Here is a 13,846-nt window from a genome sequence, read left to right on the forward strand (position 1 = left end):
AAACAAACATCTCAGTAACCCATCTAAATGAGAACTTTATCACCTACTTGTTTAAGATGCTTTGAATTGCAGGCACAGAGGTGTAGAAACCTCTGCCAGACTTTAGGCAGAGCCCAGATAAGCAGGCTTTCCTTCCAAAGGCATACTGGTTTCCCTTCACGCCAGGGGCTAACATCAGAACTTTTCTGTAACAAAGACAAAGCAGTATGGTACTTGCCTGTTCAGCACTGAAAATCTCCAGCTCATTATCAAGGAGGAAAGAGAAGCCTTCCTGCAAGCAGAAAGACCAGAGGTGACTTTCATCCGATGCAATGGTTATATAATACTGCCTCCCTTAGAAATAATATTGCAGTAGGAATCTTGGCAGCATCACCAAAAATAAGTTAATAAATAAAACTCTCTGGATCCAAGCATACCTTACACTTGTCCTATAGCCATCAAAAAGAACACATTAGGAGATTTCACCAGGGTTATAATCTTGCTCAAGAGGAACCAATAGTAATCTACAGAGAGAATTCAGAAGTTGTGGCTTGACTGTGTTTCCTCCTCTTATACAAGGATTGATCTTTGTTTTAGAGCAGTGGAGAACCAACCTACTTATAGCTAATTGCACCAGTAGCAACATGAGCTATGAGAAAAAAGAAAAAGGGAACTTTTAAATAACACATTAGTCTCAGAATGGCAAAGACATCTGTGTCCGTGAGAAGGAAAAATATTCAGGACAGTTTTCTGTTTACCAGAGGGCTCAAGTACTTTAGAATCTTTTAGATTTGTGATGTGGAGAACTTTTGACAAATTAGCCAGAATGATAGCCTGATTTAACAGGACCAAGTGACAATTTGGTCAAAATATTTTTGCTTGTTTTTTGTTGTTGTTATTTGTTTTGTTTTGTTTTTCCAGTTTGCCTGTGCAACATCTTGAAAGCTCATTGTTGTTACTTAAAGGAGACAAGTTCTAAAAAGGTCTCAATGGCCTCAGAACAGTCTCCAGAAGAGATCCTGGTTTCTTCTAAGCAGTTGTGGCACTGAGCCATGTGGACAGTTTTAGGTGTGGGGAGCAGATTTATACAAAATGATTCTGGCTTGACTGTGACCTGGAACAGTCACTGCAGGGATTCACATCCAGTTTATCTGCACAAGGCCAAGGCAAAAGAGATAGTTTCCTGTTACATTCCCTGTCTAAGCCTTCACACTTGGCCAGCAGGATACTTAGCCTCATTCTTTTTCTAACTCCAGCGCCCCCTGCAGCATGAATGGTATCAGCTCATCAGGAGGCTGGGAAGGGGGTTTCAGAAGCTGAAAGACAAGGATGACAACAGACAAGGTGTTCAACTATGCTTCCTGTCCAGAACCAAGATTGTTTACTTAGATTAGAATAAATCCAGATGTGGTGAAGCCACCAAAGTGGCTTCATATAAACATATAAAATATATGTTTATAAAACATATAAAATATGTTGACAGGTAAATTGAACTTCTATTTGGCATTTGCTTGGAACTACTCAGGTGTGGGGGGAAGGTAGGGAGATGAGCAGGGGGATTATAGATAAAATAGTGATCACCAGAAAAAGGTCAGCAGAGTGGAACCAGACATGGGGCCCTGGGACTCTAGACCACAGGGCAGTGTGTCAGTGCTCACTCTGGATTAGGTTGTGTGCAGAGCCATAAGGGAGGGTGGATAGTGAAAATGGCCCTGGTGACCCCTGGGCTGTCTTTGGAAACTACCAACAAAAACTGAGTTGTTTAGAAACAATCAGCACTTATTCCCTTTTCAATACTTTTTTCACCCCCTTCACTACTGCAGCCCACCCAGCATCCTCCTCCCTGCATATTTCTTTCCTCTCTCCTTTTTCAGTTTCCATGGTTCTTCCCAACTTGGCTCCTCTTTTACTTTTAAAATTGTGGTTGCTTAATCCTCCCTCCACTAAGAGCCCTGAGGGGACCCAAGCCTGGTTATAAAGTCAAATTTCTCAATGATTCATTCAGCTAATGTTCAAATGACTGATAGCGAATGAGGTGCTAGAGGTTGCAGAGATGAAGGACCCAGCTCTCAAGTTCACAGTCTAGTGTTTTGCAGACAGCAGTTAGTCACCAGTTACAGATATGCCAGGTCCTCTTGCAGACTTTGGCATGAAGCATATACATATGTAAAACACGCAAGGTCTCCTGCATTCAAACTGAGAAGTATGAGGTAGAGATGAAATAAAGACACCAATAACTGCAATAAATTTGAGTAGGTGCTATTTCTGTGTTAGAACAAGAGCAGACCACTCCAAAAACACAAGAAAGTGATACCTGAATTAAATCTTAAAAAACAGGGAACCTGGTAAGAAGAGTGTGCAGCCACAGAGTAGTCTGTGGAGCCACAAGCAAAGGCCTGGAGTTGTACACCCAGTGGGGTACATATAGGTGTCATGTCTGGGCCAAAAGTGTGAGCAAGAGAAGGTGAGATTAGAAAGAAGCAAAAAATCCTGGCCAAGATGCAGGCATAGGCAGATACACTTTGCCTCCTCCCATAACCAAAGGGCAACAACAAATTTAAAAACAAAAAAATAGCCAAACTGCCAGAAAATCAAACTGTATGAAAGTTTGACAACCAAGGAGTTAAAGAAAAAACTTTCATCCAGGCTGGTAGGAAAAGCAGAGACGGGAAGCTGGGGTAGAGAGGACATGCAGCTAGGCAGTGACTAGAACACAGGGCAGGCAAGGCAGCAGTGGGCAGACCGGGCGGTCCCACATTTGCATGCAGATAAACCAGGAGGAACAACTGGAGAGTGAAACAAACCACAACCCAGGGTTCCAGTGCAGGGGAAATAAAGCCTCAAAACCTCTGTCTGTAAAAACCTTGTGGGGATTGTGGCAGCAGGAGAAACTCCCAGCCTCACAGGAGAGTTCGTTGCAGAGATCCACAGGGTCATAGAATGTACACAAAACCACCCACCCAGGAACCAGCATTAGAAGGGTCCAATTTGTTTGTGGGTAGCAGGGGAAGTGACTGAAAGATTGTTGAGAGCTGACCAAGCAGCATTGTTCCCTCTGTGACCCCTCCCCCACATACAGTGCCACAATGCAGCAAAGAGGGTTGTCCAACCCAGGCAAATACCTAAGGCTCGGCCCCTTACTATGTAATAGGTACACTGAGACAACAAAAAAAAAAATGGCCCAAATGAAAGAACAGAACAAAACCCTAAAAATAGAACTAAGTGATGAAGAGATAGCCAACCTATCAGGTGCAGAGTTCAAAACACTGGTAATCAGGATGCTGACAGAAATAGTTGAGTATGGTCACAAAATAGAGGAAGAAGTAAAGGACATGCAAAGTGACGCAAAAGAAAATATACAGGGAACCAGCAGTGAAAGGATGGAAACTGGGACTCAAATCAATGATTTGGAGAGGGAAGAAGTAAACATTCATCCAGAACAGAATGAAGAAATAAGAATTCAAAAAAGTGAAGAGAGGCTTAGGAACCTCTAGGACAACTTTAAACGTTCCAACATCCAAATCATAGGAGTGCCAGAAGGAGAAGAGCAAGAGCAAGAAATTGAAAACTTATTTGCAAAAATAATGCAAGGGAACTTCCCTAATCTGGCAAAGGAAATAGACCTCCAGGAAGCTCAGAGAGGCCCAAAGAAGTTAGACCCAAAGAAGCACACACCAAGGCACATCCTAGTGTGTTACCCAAGATTAAAGATAAGGAGAAAATATTAAAAGCAGCAAGGAGAAAGGGACAGTTGTTTACAAAGGAGTTCCCAGAAGATTATCAGCTGATTTTTCAAAAGAAATTTTGTAGGCAAGAAGGGGCTGGAAAGAAGTATTCAAAGTCATGAAAGGCAAGGACCTACATCCAAGATTACTCTATCCAGCAAAGCTATCATGTAGAATGGAAGGGCAGATAAAGTGCTTCCCACATAAGGTCAAGTTAAAGAAATTCATCATTGCCAAGCCCTTATTATATGAAATGTTAAAGGGGTTTATCTAAGAGAAGGAAGATGATCAAAAACATGAACAGTAAAATGACAACAAATTCACAGCTATCAACGACTGAACCTAAAGAAGAACAAAAGCAAAAACAAACTAAGCAAACAACTAGAACAGGAACAGAATCATAGAAATGGAGATCACATGGAGGGTTAACAGTGGGGAATGAAAAGGGGGAGAACAGGGGAAAAGAAGCGAATAAGAAGCATAAATAGTAGGTATAAAATAGAAAGGGGGATGTTAAGAATAGTATAGGAAATGGAGAAGCCAAAGAACTTATATGTACGACCCATGAACATGAACTAAGCAGGCTGGGGATGCTGGTGAGAGGGGTGGTGCAGGATAGAGGGGAATAAAGGGGAGAAAAAAATGGGACAACTGTAATCGCATAATCAATAAAATATACTTTAAAAGAAAGAAAAAAAAAGAAAGAAGCAAGGTCACTGGAAGCCTTGTCTGCTGCCCTAAGGCTCCTGGACTCTACCCCATGTGTTCCCAAGTCCTGTGTGTTTAGTAAACTTGCCCACAAAGAATCAACCAGGGTGCTTGTGAAAGCTGCTTTCCAAGTTCTACACCAGACCTGCTGCATCAGTCTTCAGGGGACAGGCTTTGAATGACTCATTTTAACAAGCCATCAGGTATTTTTTATGATCAGGAAAGTCTGGAAATAGCCTGGAAACGATGCCAGGCAACAGGAACTAGTTCTTGACCAGTTCTTACCTGAATGCAAGTATTCTCATCGCTCGCTTGCAGAGCTGAGTCCTTGAACCTCCACAAAACGTCTGAACAGTCAGTAGGGGTTGGTAGACTGACCTGGCCTTGGGACTTCTGGACTCATGAACAAATAAGACAGTGTGTGACCTTTGCCACCAGAGGCATTGCTGCAAATCAGTTTATGCCCCCTGGCAGAGATCAAACAGCAGACATGAAAGAGATGGAATATATTCTGCTTTCCCTTTACACTGTTCCTTTTTCTTTTTTTATCCTTACCTGGGGACAATTTTTTCATTGCTTTTAGAGAGAGAGAGTAAGGGAGAGAAAAATCAATTTGAGAGAGGAGCATCAATTAGTTGCCTCCTGCACGCACCCAGACCAGGGATCAAACTGGCAACCTAGGTATGTGCCCTGACTGGGAATCAAACCTGCAACCTTTCAGTTATGGGATGATGCTCCAACCAAGCAAGCCCACTGGCCAGGGACTTTTTTCTTTTCTTTTTATGAGGTTATGAGGGCTTATGTTTGCAACATGCACTAGAAAGGAAGAGACAAACTGAACAGTGCATCAGTAAAAGTAGAAGAAATAGAGAATCCTGGGACAGGGGTTAGGGTGGTGAATAGAAATTTTATGGGTCAGAAAATTATGTTTGTACCTATTTGGAAAACTTTACCAGAACGTGCCTTGATGAGGAAACAAATAATGTCTCCTCCTCCTAACATTCTCAGGAGCACTGGCCAAAGCTTCCTCAGAAAGCAAGTGGATTTGACAATACAGATTCTTTAAATGCTACATGTAAGTGGGCTAGGGATTGGGTTTCAAAACACTGTGTCAGTGTTCCTAAAGCTTCCCGAGATGGAAAAATTCTCTCAAAGTTCACTATCTTGGTTTCAAACTGTTCAGAAAGGATTAGTGAGGAATTCTATTGCAATTGATAGTTGGTACAAAGAAAAAGGGGGGGGGGGGGAGAGAAAGCAGAGCAAAGAGAGAGACAATGCCAAAAAATGAAAACTCATTTTAGCTCTTCTATTAAAGCCAGGTGTATTTTAGGCCCTGTTCCTAGGCAACTGCATAATGGTAATATTCCTGAATCAATTTTTTTAAAAGATTCACAACTGTCAGAGAATGTAAAGGTCAGAAGATACGTATAAAGTAATAAGGAACACACTTAAGAGGCAGCATTGCTCCAGCATTGCTGGGAAGCAGTGACATTCTGTCTTTTGCATCCATCTTCCGAAACTCTGAGATCTTTGGGCACTTAGCCATGGCCCTTCTGCAAAACCACTGACAAACTTGCTTGTGACATTGCCATTTAACCTGACCAACCCATCCTCACACCCCTCAGATAATGCACTGGAGACTGGTGATGCTCCCCAGTGGGCACAACCCTGACTGGTTGCCAAAGGGCTAGTATGACAGAGAGCTAGGACAATGCAGAGCCAATAAATAGCTTTCTCAGTGGACATCGCCATAGAGAGCAGTCAAATAGGCTCAACGTATAGATAAGGAAACTGAACCAAAAGATACCAGGATGATAGAAGAGAAAAGGAAACTTAATCTATGAGGCTCATGAATGTGCCTAGTTTAGGCTCTTCAAAGGTGGAGGTGTTCTATCTAGTGTTGACTTTGTTATCATGTGTATGACCTCGTGACAAAGAAAACATTTATTAAGTTTCTCAAGCACTTTGCTAGGCCCTTTTTTACCATTTGGCTTTCACAATAACTGTATAGGGTTTATACGTATCATCCCTATTTTATGGAGGATGAGGTCAGAGCTCACAGAGGTTGTCTTTTGGCTCCCTCACTTACTGCGCATTTGACCCTGGAAAACGTTGTATAGTCCTTACCTGCAAAATAACATCACACATCTCACAGAGTACATTACAAGATTAAATGAGGTAGTTCATGTGAACACCTAGCTCAGAAAGCTGTGTATATGATAAGTCAGAACGTCACACTGCTTTTCTTAAAACCCTCCAGAGGTTCCATCCCACGAGAGTAAAGCCAAGTCCTTTCTGTGGCCTACAGAGCCTGCACCATCTGGAAATTTCCCTCCTCCACTCACTGACTTTTCTGACTACCCGCCCAGTGCCCCCTGGCTTCCCTAGGCCCTGTCTACCCTGAAACACCTTCCACCTCAGAGACCGCCCCATTGAAAACTGCAGCCCCTCACTCTCTGCCACTCAACACCAACATCCCTCCTCTCTGCCTTACTGCTCTCCAAAGCAACTGGCAACACTTAAAATTCCCCATATTTTCAAGTATTTTCTATGTCGCCCACTGGCCCTGAAAAGTAAGCTACTACTTTAAGGGCAGGAATTTAATTGTTTTGTTTATTCCTTGCTGAGTCCCCAGCACCTACTAGATATTCAATAAACATCCATTTGTTAAATGAATATTATCTTCCATCCTCCCTTGTTTCCTCTTCCAAGGTCACACATCTCAGATCAGAAGTCTCTGCCCTTCCAAAATAGGGTAAAAGACAAAAGAAAACTTAGCTAGAACCATGAAACACATTCAAATGATTCCCCCAAAAAATGTCCAAGCCAGGGACAAGTAATGTATCTATAACTCCTTCCTGAGTTTGGGATATTTAGAACTTTACATGATTACTCTTTTTTTGGGGGGGGGATTGTATTAGTTTTGGGGGGTTTTTTTAGCATTCACATGGCTCGTCCCCTAGCATGAAGGCGCCCACTCCGTTTTCCTGTGTTTAGTACAAGCGCCTATTGACTGCCTACTATGTGCTAGGCACCAGGCTCTGGCACAACACACGGGACATGCTTCTAGCTTAGTGGCAGAGACAAACGCCAACCTCAATACACTGTAGTATGGTAAATGCTAAGATGAAACTATATACTGGGGGACCTAGAAAGGGGACATTGAGCACCTGCTGGGAGTTCAGAGACTTGACTTCCCAGAGAGGCCAAAAAGAGCATCAAGAATTAGGCCTAGAGGGGCAGGGGGGATGCTCCAAGGGTCAGTCTAAGCAAATGCAGTTATGAAACTATACCAGGTACGCAGGGAACTGCAAGGGTCCTGTGTTACGAGATCATCACATTCCAGATGAAGGAGCTTGGGTTGCACTTGTGCAATGAATATGAAATGATCTACTTGGTTTTCAGATTGATCATCCTAATACAGGATACTTTTAATCCAGGCTTATTAAAGGTTTCTTAAATCTATTAAAACAAGACTTGGTGAAATCTTGGATGACATACCTGGCCTTTTTCACATGGCGACCAGAGAGAATACAGACCCGTCAAAAACCCATGGAGCCTAGAGGTCACCTCAGAATCAGGCTGTCAGCATAAATGGGCCTGGGGATCTGCTCCAATCCATGATTAACCTACAGGCTCACCCCAGGTCTGGCCAGCCTCCTAAACCCAGAGAATCTTTTACCAGATGAATCAATCATTCCTTAAAAATCAAATTTGCTGAAAGACAGCCATGTTGACATTTCAGAGGCTTCTGGGTATAATGAAGGTCCTAATAATCAGGACTCAGTTGAGCCACTTCTCAGGGATTCTCTAGACCAGAGGTTGCAAGGTGGCAGCTCACTACATCTGCAGTTGACTGTTTTATTCACCCCATAGATTAAGGAAAAACTAAAGAATCCTTGCAAACATATAACAACCATATCTCACAGGAAAAACTGGGTCCTAACTTCTCTTGAAAAAAAGTCTGAAAATACTGGCCTACCTTCCTACACTATTTGGCAACTTGCTGAAATGGAATAGCAGCAGCTACCACCCTCCCACCCTTTCTCCCCCAGATGGGGCATGGTCTTATTTCCATCCCAACATGGGACCTTACAGGTGACTCCTGAGTCTTCAAGGACTAACCCTAAACATCCCTGATGTCTCCTCCTTATTCAAAACTGTAGCATCTCATCTCCTCCCATTTATGAAGTGACCAAATTGAAAAGTTATTTCAAATCCAAATGAGTCCTACTAATAAGTTCTCTCCTGCTAATTACTCAGTGTTAGTATTTGGTTGGAGGAAGAAGATACCTTGGAAGGATGCCACAATAGGCACTACACTACACAAAGGGGAGGACAGAGACACAGGTAGGGTTAGGTGACAAGGCAGGGTGGGAGGGGGGTATGCAGACCAGCCAAAGAATCAGATCGGGGTGCTTCAATCAGAAGGAGTTGGGTCAATGTAAAATGGAAAGATATGAAGGGGGAGAGGTGAGGAAGAGGAGGGAGGGTGGAATTAGCATCTTGACAGGAGTTGTGAGTTCCAAGGAGTAAGGAAGAATTCCTCTCCTTTTCAAGTCTCCTGGGCAAATATTTAAAAGAAAAATATTAATAGCTATGCACTTCTAAGTTTTATTACTAATTAGAACTTAACATGCTTGGGAGTTTTGAATGAGGTGTTAAGTGCAAAGTATGTTAACTTGGGCAGAGATGAGTTTTTTCCAGTTCAAAATTAATGCCCCTACAAAAAAATAAGACTAATGGAATGCTTCACCCAGATGGTTTGGCTCTTTGATATCTACAAACATTTTGAAAACACTTAAAATGTTTTCAACTTTTCTATGCAGTTGCATTAGGTGATGACTGTTGGCTTACTTATTTCCTGTTTAGTTTTTCCTTTGCTCTCCCTCCAAATAACTTTCAGTTTGGAAGGCTGTAGGCAGTCCACAAAACCACTTGTGGCATGAGAAAAGTTGTGTAATAATGGAGACACGAACGCCAACAGGTGGTTTCATAATCTAATGCCTTGTGATATGTTCTGTTATCCTACCACTTGGCATGAATTCTGAGCTTGGTGATGGACATTCTGAGGTGTGCACATTAACCATATAAAGATGAGGCTGTGCCCCTCCAAGGATGGGGTTTCACTGGGGCCATGAAAGAGCTCCAAGCCTGTGCATGATTACTGCACAAATGCAACCAGCTGATTGGCTGAGAACTGGTGCAACAGTTAGACAAACATTTTAATCCCTCGTGGAGGAAGAGAAGAACAAAAGAGGCACCTTCCTGAGGCCATTCTCTTTTTGTCCTCTACAATAAAGGAAGCCTCCCTCCATTCCACAGAAGTGTGCTCAGTTGGCAGTGCACTCTGGGATACACAGGTACAAAGAAGCAGGTAGAGGTGGGTGCCAGGTCAAAGTATGTCCACTCCACTGCTATGTACATCAAAACTTTGTTTAGTCCATTCTGGCAGCGTTCTTAAAAGAAACAGTCATTTTGTCTTCCTCAAGAGTTCATCTGTCTGGCAAAAGTAATAAAAATTAAAAAGCACTTGGAAGTTTGTCTCCTCATCATCCTGATAAGAGTTATAACCCAACACTTTAACTTCAGAAGCTGTTGTTGTTATAGAACAACCTTTCTGCTTTTCTTTCTTTGGTTTAGCAGACTCATTTCACATAATTACACTTATTTAATCCAAAACTCTATAATGCAAGATTTTATCCTCCTAGACCCCTGCTATTTTACCCCTGAAATATTTCAGGGCACAGTGGTGGGCAAAGGAAAAAGGTCTTTTCATAGGAGTTTCATTTAACCAAATCAACCAATATTGATTAACTACCTATTGTGTGCCAGATACTGCTGCAGGCATTTGGAATACTGAATGGAGAATGGACTTTTTAACAAGACCACCGGAGCATCACTTTTGATTTTGTAATTCAAATATGACCTTAGGTAGGCTGCATCACTTGAAGTCACTGTATATGTCGGAATCTTACCGGCATTTGGTTGTACAATATAGAGCTTAAAACTGAATAACCAGAGTATGTACCCCACCAAAACAGATTGAATGGGACCCTCCTGAGATTATTAAAACTTTCCTCACAGTGTTTTAACCTCTGGTCAAAAAACAGTTTATCTATTGTGCAAGATGTGTCCAATGATCATACTTCAAAAAGTTTAGATTGGGCTGTCAAGAAATGTGTAAAATATTTTTTGAGCTTGATTAAAGAAATATATTTGAACTCTTATGTATGCCTCAACTTCGTGAGTGGGGAGTAAGCGGATCATCGGTAGAGTAGTTATCCCTTTCAAAACAAGTTTCCAAAAAACAGTTTGGGAGTATTAAAAAGAACTGTGTGGTTTGAAAGAACTGATGTTGCTCTAAAAAGTACTGTATTTTTTGGACTATAAGATTCACTTTCTTCCCACCCCCCAAAATTTGGGAGGAATAATGGTTGTTAATGCTGCTGTTGAGTTCTGTTTACATTTACATTGGTAAGTATTATATTATTTATGTTATTAAATATTTTACCACATTTTTTTGCCTCAAAATTTTTTTCCTATTTTCCTCCTCTAAAAACCTAGGTGTGTCTTATGGTTTGAAAAATATGATAAATAATTTATGTTTTCATTTCAGCAAGATACTTCCCTTCTAGTTTATTGGAAGTATCACTCCCTTATCTCTCAATAAAAAGGCAATGACCTATTTTCAGATCATATACATAGCTGTATTCTGGTATTTGCTTCCTTTTGTAATTATTATAGCTTAGAAATTTTCCATCCATACCCACTTCTTGAGGATTTGATGTATGTGGTCATCAACAGAATATTCCTCTAACATAAGACAATAAAGCACTTCCATTTTTAGTACATCCATCAAATGGGTAGTTGGACTTCAAATTAATCTTTTTATCCATTTGCTTATTAAAAATAACTATTCTGAATGTAAAAGTTAAAGAATCAAGCATCAGTTTGCAGTTCATACATAATAGGAATTCTATGTATGCTTTAATACCTAAGGTCTAGCTTTTGTCAAGAAGCAACAACCAACAATCATGTAGTGCTTTGCAGTTAACAAAAGTGTTTACACACACCTTTTAATTTAAATAACTTTGTCCAGTGGATGTTATCATATGGGTGAGAGTAGTTTGGCTGAGGTATGGGTATAATGATCTTTACTGAACCAGAGGCTCAGCAGAACTAAGTGATAACTCAAGATGTAACATAAATGTGGAGACTCAGCCAGGCCTCAGGTGTTCACTGTGTAACTTCTTATGAATTATAAAGGGCTCTCATACGTAGTGAGCATGTGTTAAAGATTTAATTCATTAACAAGGGGACCAGCAGAGAGACCAAGTTGGTTCTAAGAACATGAGAAACCAATACACACATAGTGGGGGGAAAAAAACGCTGTGTATTACCAGAGACAGACACAAAACTGAGTAACTCCCTGCAAGGCGAGGAAACTGAAATTCTCATAGTTGCCTTGTCTACAAAGAGAAATCCTTTGCAATTTATTTATCTTCTCTGTTATTGAACATCTAACTTTAGAAGAACTGGGTCCTAATTAATAATAAGTACTAAATCAGTTACCTCCCCTAGATCAGTGGTCACCAAATAGTAAATACAGGGTGGGGCAAAAGCAGGTTTACAATTGTGAGTATACGAAACAGAGTTTATTCTTCTATTATTTAATTAGTTTCCCTAAGAACTGTAAATCTACTTTTGCCCCTCCCTGTGTCTCAGGCCTTGTGCTCTCCGTCACTACACAACTCTCCTGCTGTAGCAGGAAAGCGGCCATAGGCAGTAAGCAAGGAATGAACATGGTTGTGTTCTCATAAAACTTTACAGAAAACAGGTGGTGGCCTTGATCTGACCCACAAGATACAGTTTGCCAATGCCCCAGTCCTAGAGCATCAGATGATCGATCCTTAGGTGGCCCAGTTTAGACAATGCTCTAATCCCTTGCTTCCCCTCAACTCTCAGCTTACTCCGAGGCTCATTCAGACTTTGGACTTCAGCTAAAAAACAAAACGACACTCTATTGAAGAGAGAACATTAAAACAAAACTATTAAGAAGAGCATCTCTATATTTCTGCCTTTGCCTTGTTGGTTTAGGAAAATTTGTGTTAACTACCCATCCCTTTTTCACTGCCTTGAGGAATCCTCATTAAGAACAATAGGAAGAAGCCTTATGCTGAGGAAGAACTTCGAGGGACTATCAGAAGTACGTAATACCAGATAGTTCTAAGATGAAGACGCGCCCATTTGGGGGCATGGTCATGACTGGGTCTTGTGATTCAAGAGAAGGGAGTCCATGTACCTCCCACAGGACCTCAGCATTCAGAATTCAAGAACCAATGACCCACAAGATCTAAGATCAGCAAAAGGATTTGAATTTAGCCCATTCAAAAATTATTTCATGCAAGGTGTTAAAAAAATTATGACAAGTTAAACACAGTCTTATTTAACATAGTGGAAATTACCTGATCTCTTAAGGAAACACTTCTATGTATCCTGACTCCTGCCAAGTTGAGGTTAGGATGCAGGTTCAGTATACAGGCCTACACTGAACTCAAACAGTCCCATCCACAAACAGCTGACTGCCACACAGCAAAATGTGAGAAGCATATTCCTTGTAAGACCAGGTTTTGATTAATTCATGATATAAGAGTATATTGTATACTTACTATGGGCTAAATACTATGATAGACACTGCAGTTACAAAGTTGAATACAACCAAGTCCTCATTCTTAAAAAGCTTAATCTATCAGGGAGAAAATGTAACAAGAGCCAGTGTACTTTATGTCATGTTAAATATAACGCATGTAGTAAATGCTATAAAGGGCTGTCTGAGGCAGAGTACTGGGACAGACAAGGCAGTGAACATCACTACTGGGATAAATCAAGCTGAGTGTTAATGGTTTCAGAAATGACCGGCAGACAAAGGGAGCCAGCAAGACAAAATGGCTCTGCTTAATTTTATAACACTATTACCAAGTCAAGTCCAAAAGTAAATGACAAATAATACATCCAGATAATAAGATAAACAAATGGGAGTCAAAGAGAGAAACACTGACTAGAAGATGTGTTACTAAGTTTTTGCAGAAGTAATGTCTCTAGCTGTAAAGATCTTCCCTGCCAACTTCCCTCCTCAGCCGTCTCTGGTAGGTTTCAATTATCTTTCAGCCCCGTCTGTCCTGTTACAGCCACATGTGCTCATCTGCCAGTGAGCACGCCTTCCTCCTCCCAGCTGGTTTTCTAATTCTTCAGTCTTTAAAAACTTATAAACATTAAAAAAATCTGATAAAAATAACAATATCATGTGATATGTTGACACATTAAAGGAATCCTTTCATTGCTTCACTAAGATCTTATTTCTATTATTAAATATTTCTCCAATAGTAAATAAAGTTCATGCGTTGCATCTAAATGTTTTTTTAATGGTTTAC

Source organism: Artibeus jamaicensis, unplaced genomic scaffold (assembly GCF_021234435.1).
Source record: "Artibeus jamaicensis isolate MK-2021 breed Jamaican fruit bat unplaced genomic scaffold, CSHL_Jam_final contig_585, whole genome shotgun sequence".
NCBI classification, from domain to species: domain Eukaryota; kingdom Metazoa; phylum Chordata; class Mammalia; order Chiroptera; family Phyllostomidae; genus Artibeus; species Artibeus jamaicensis.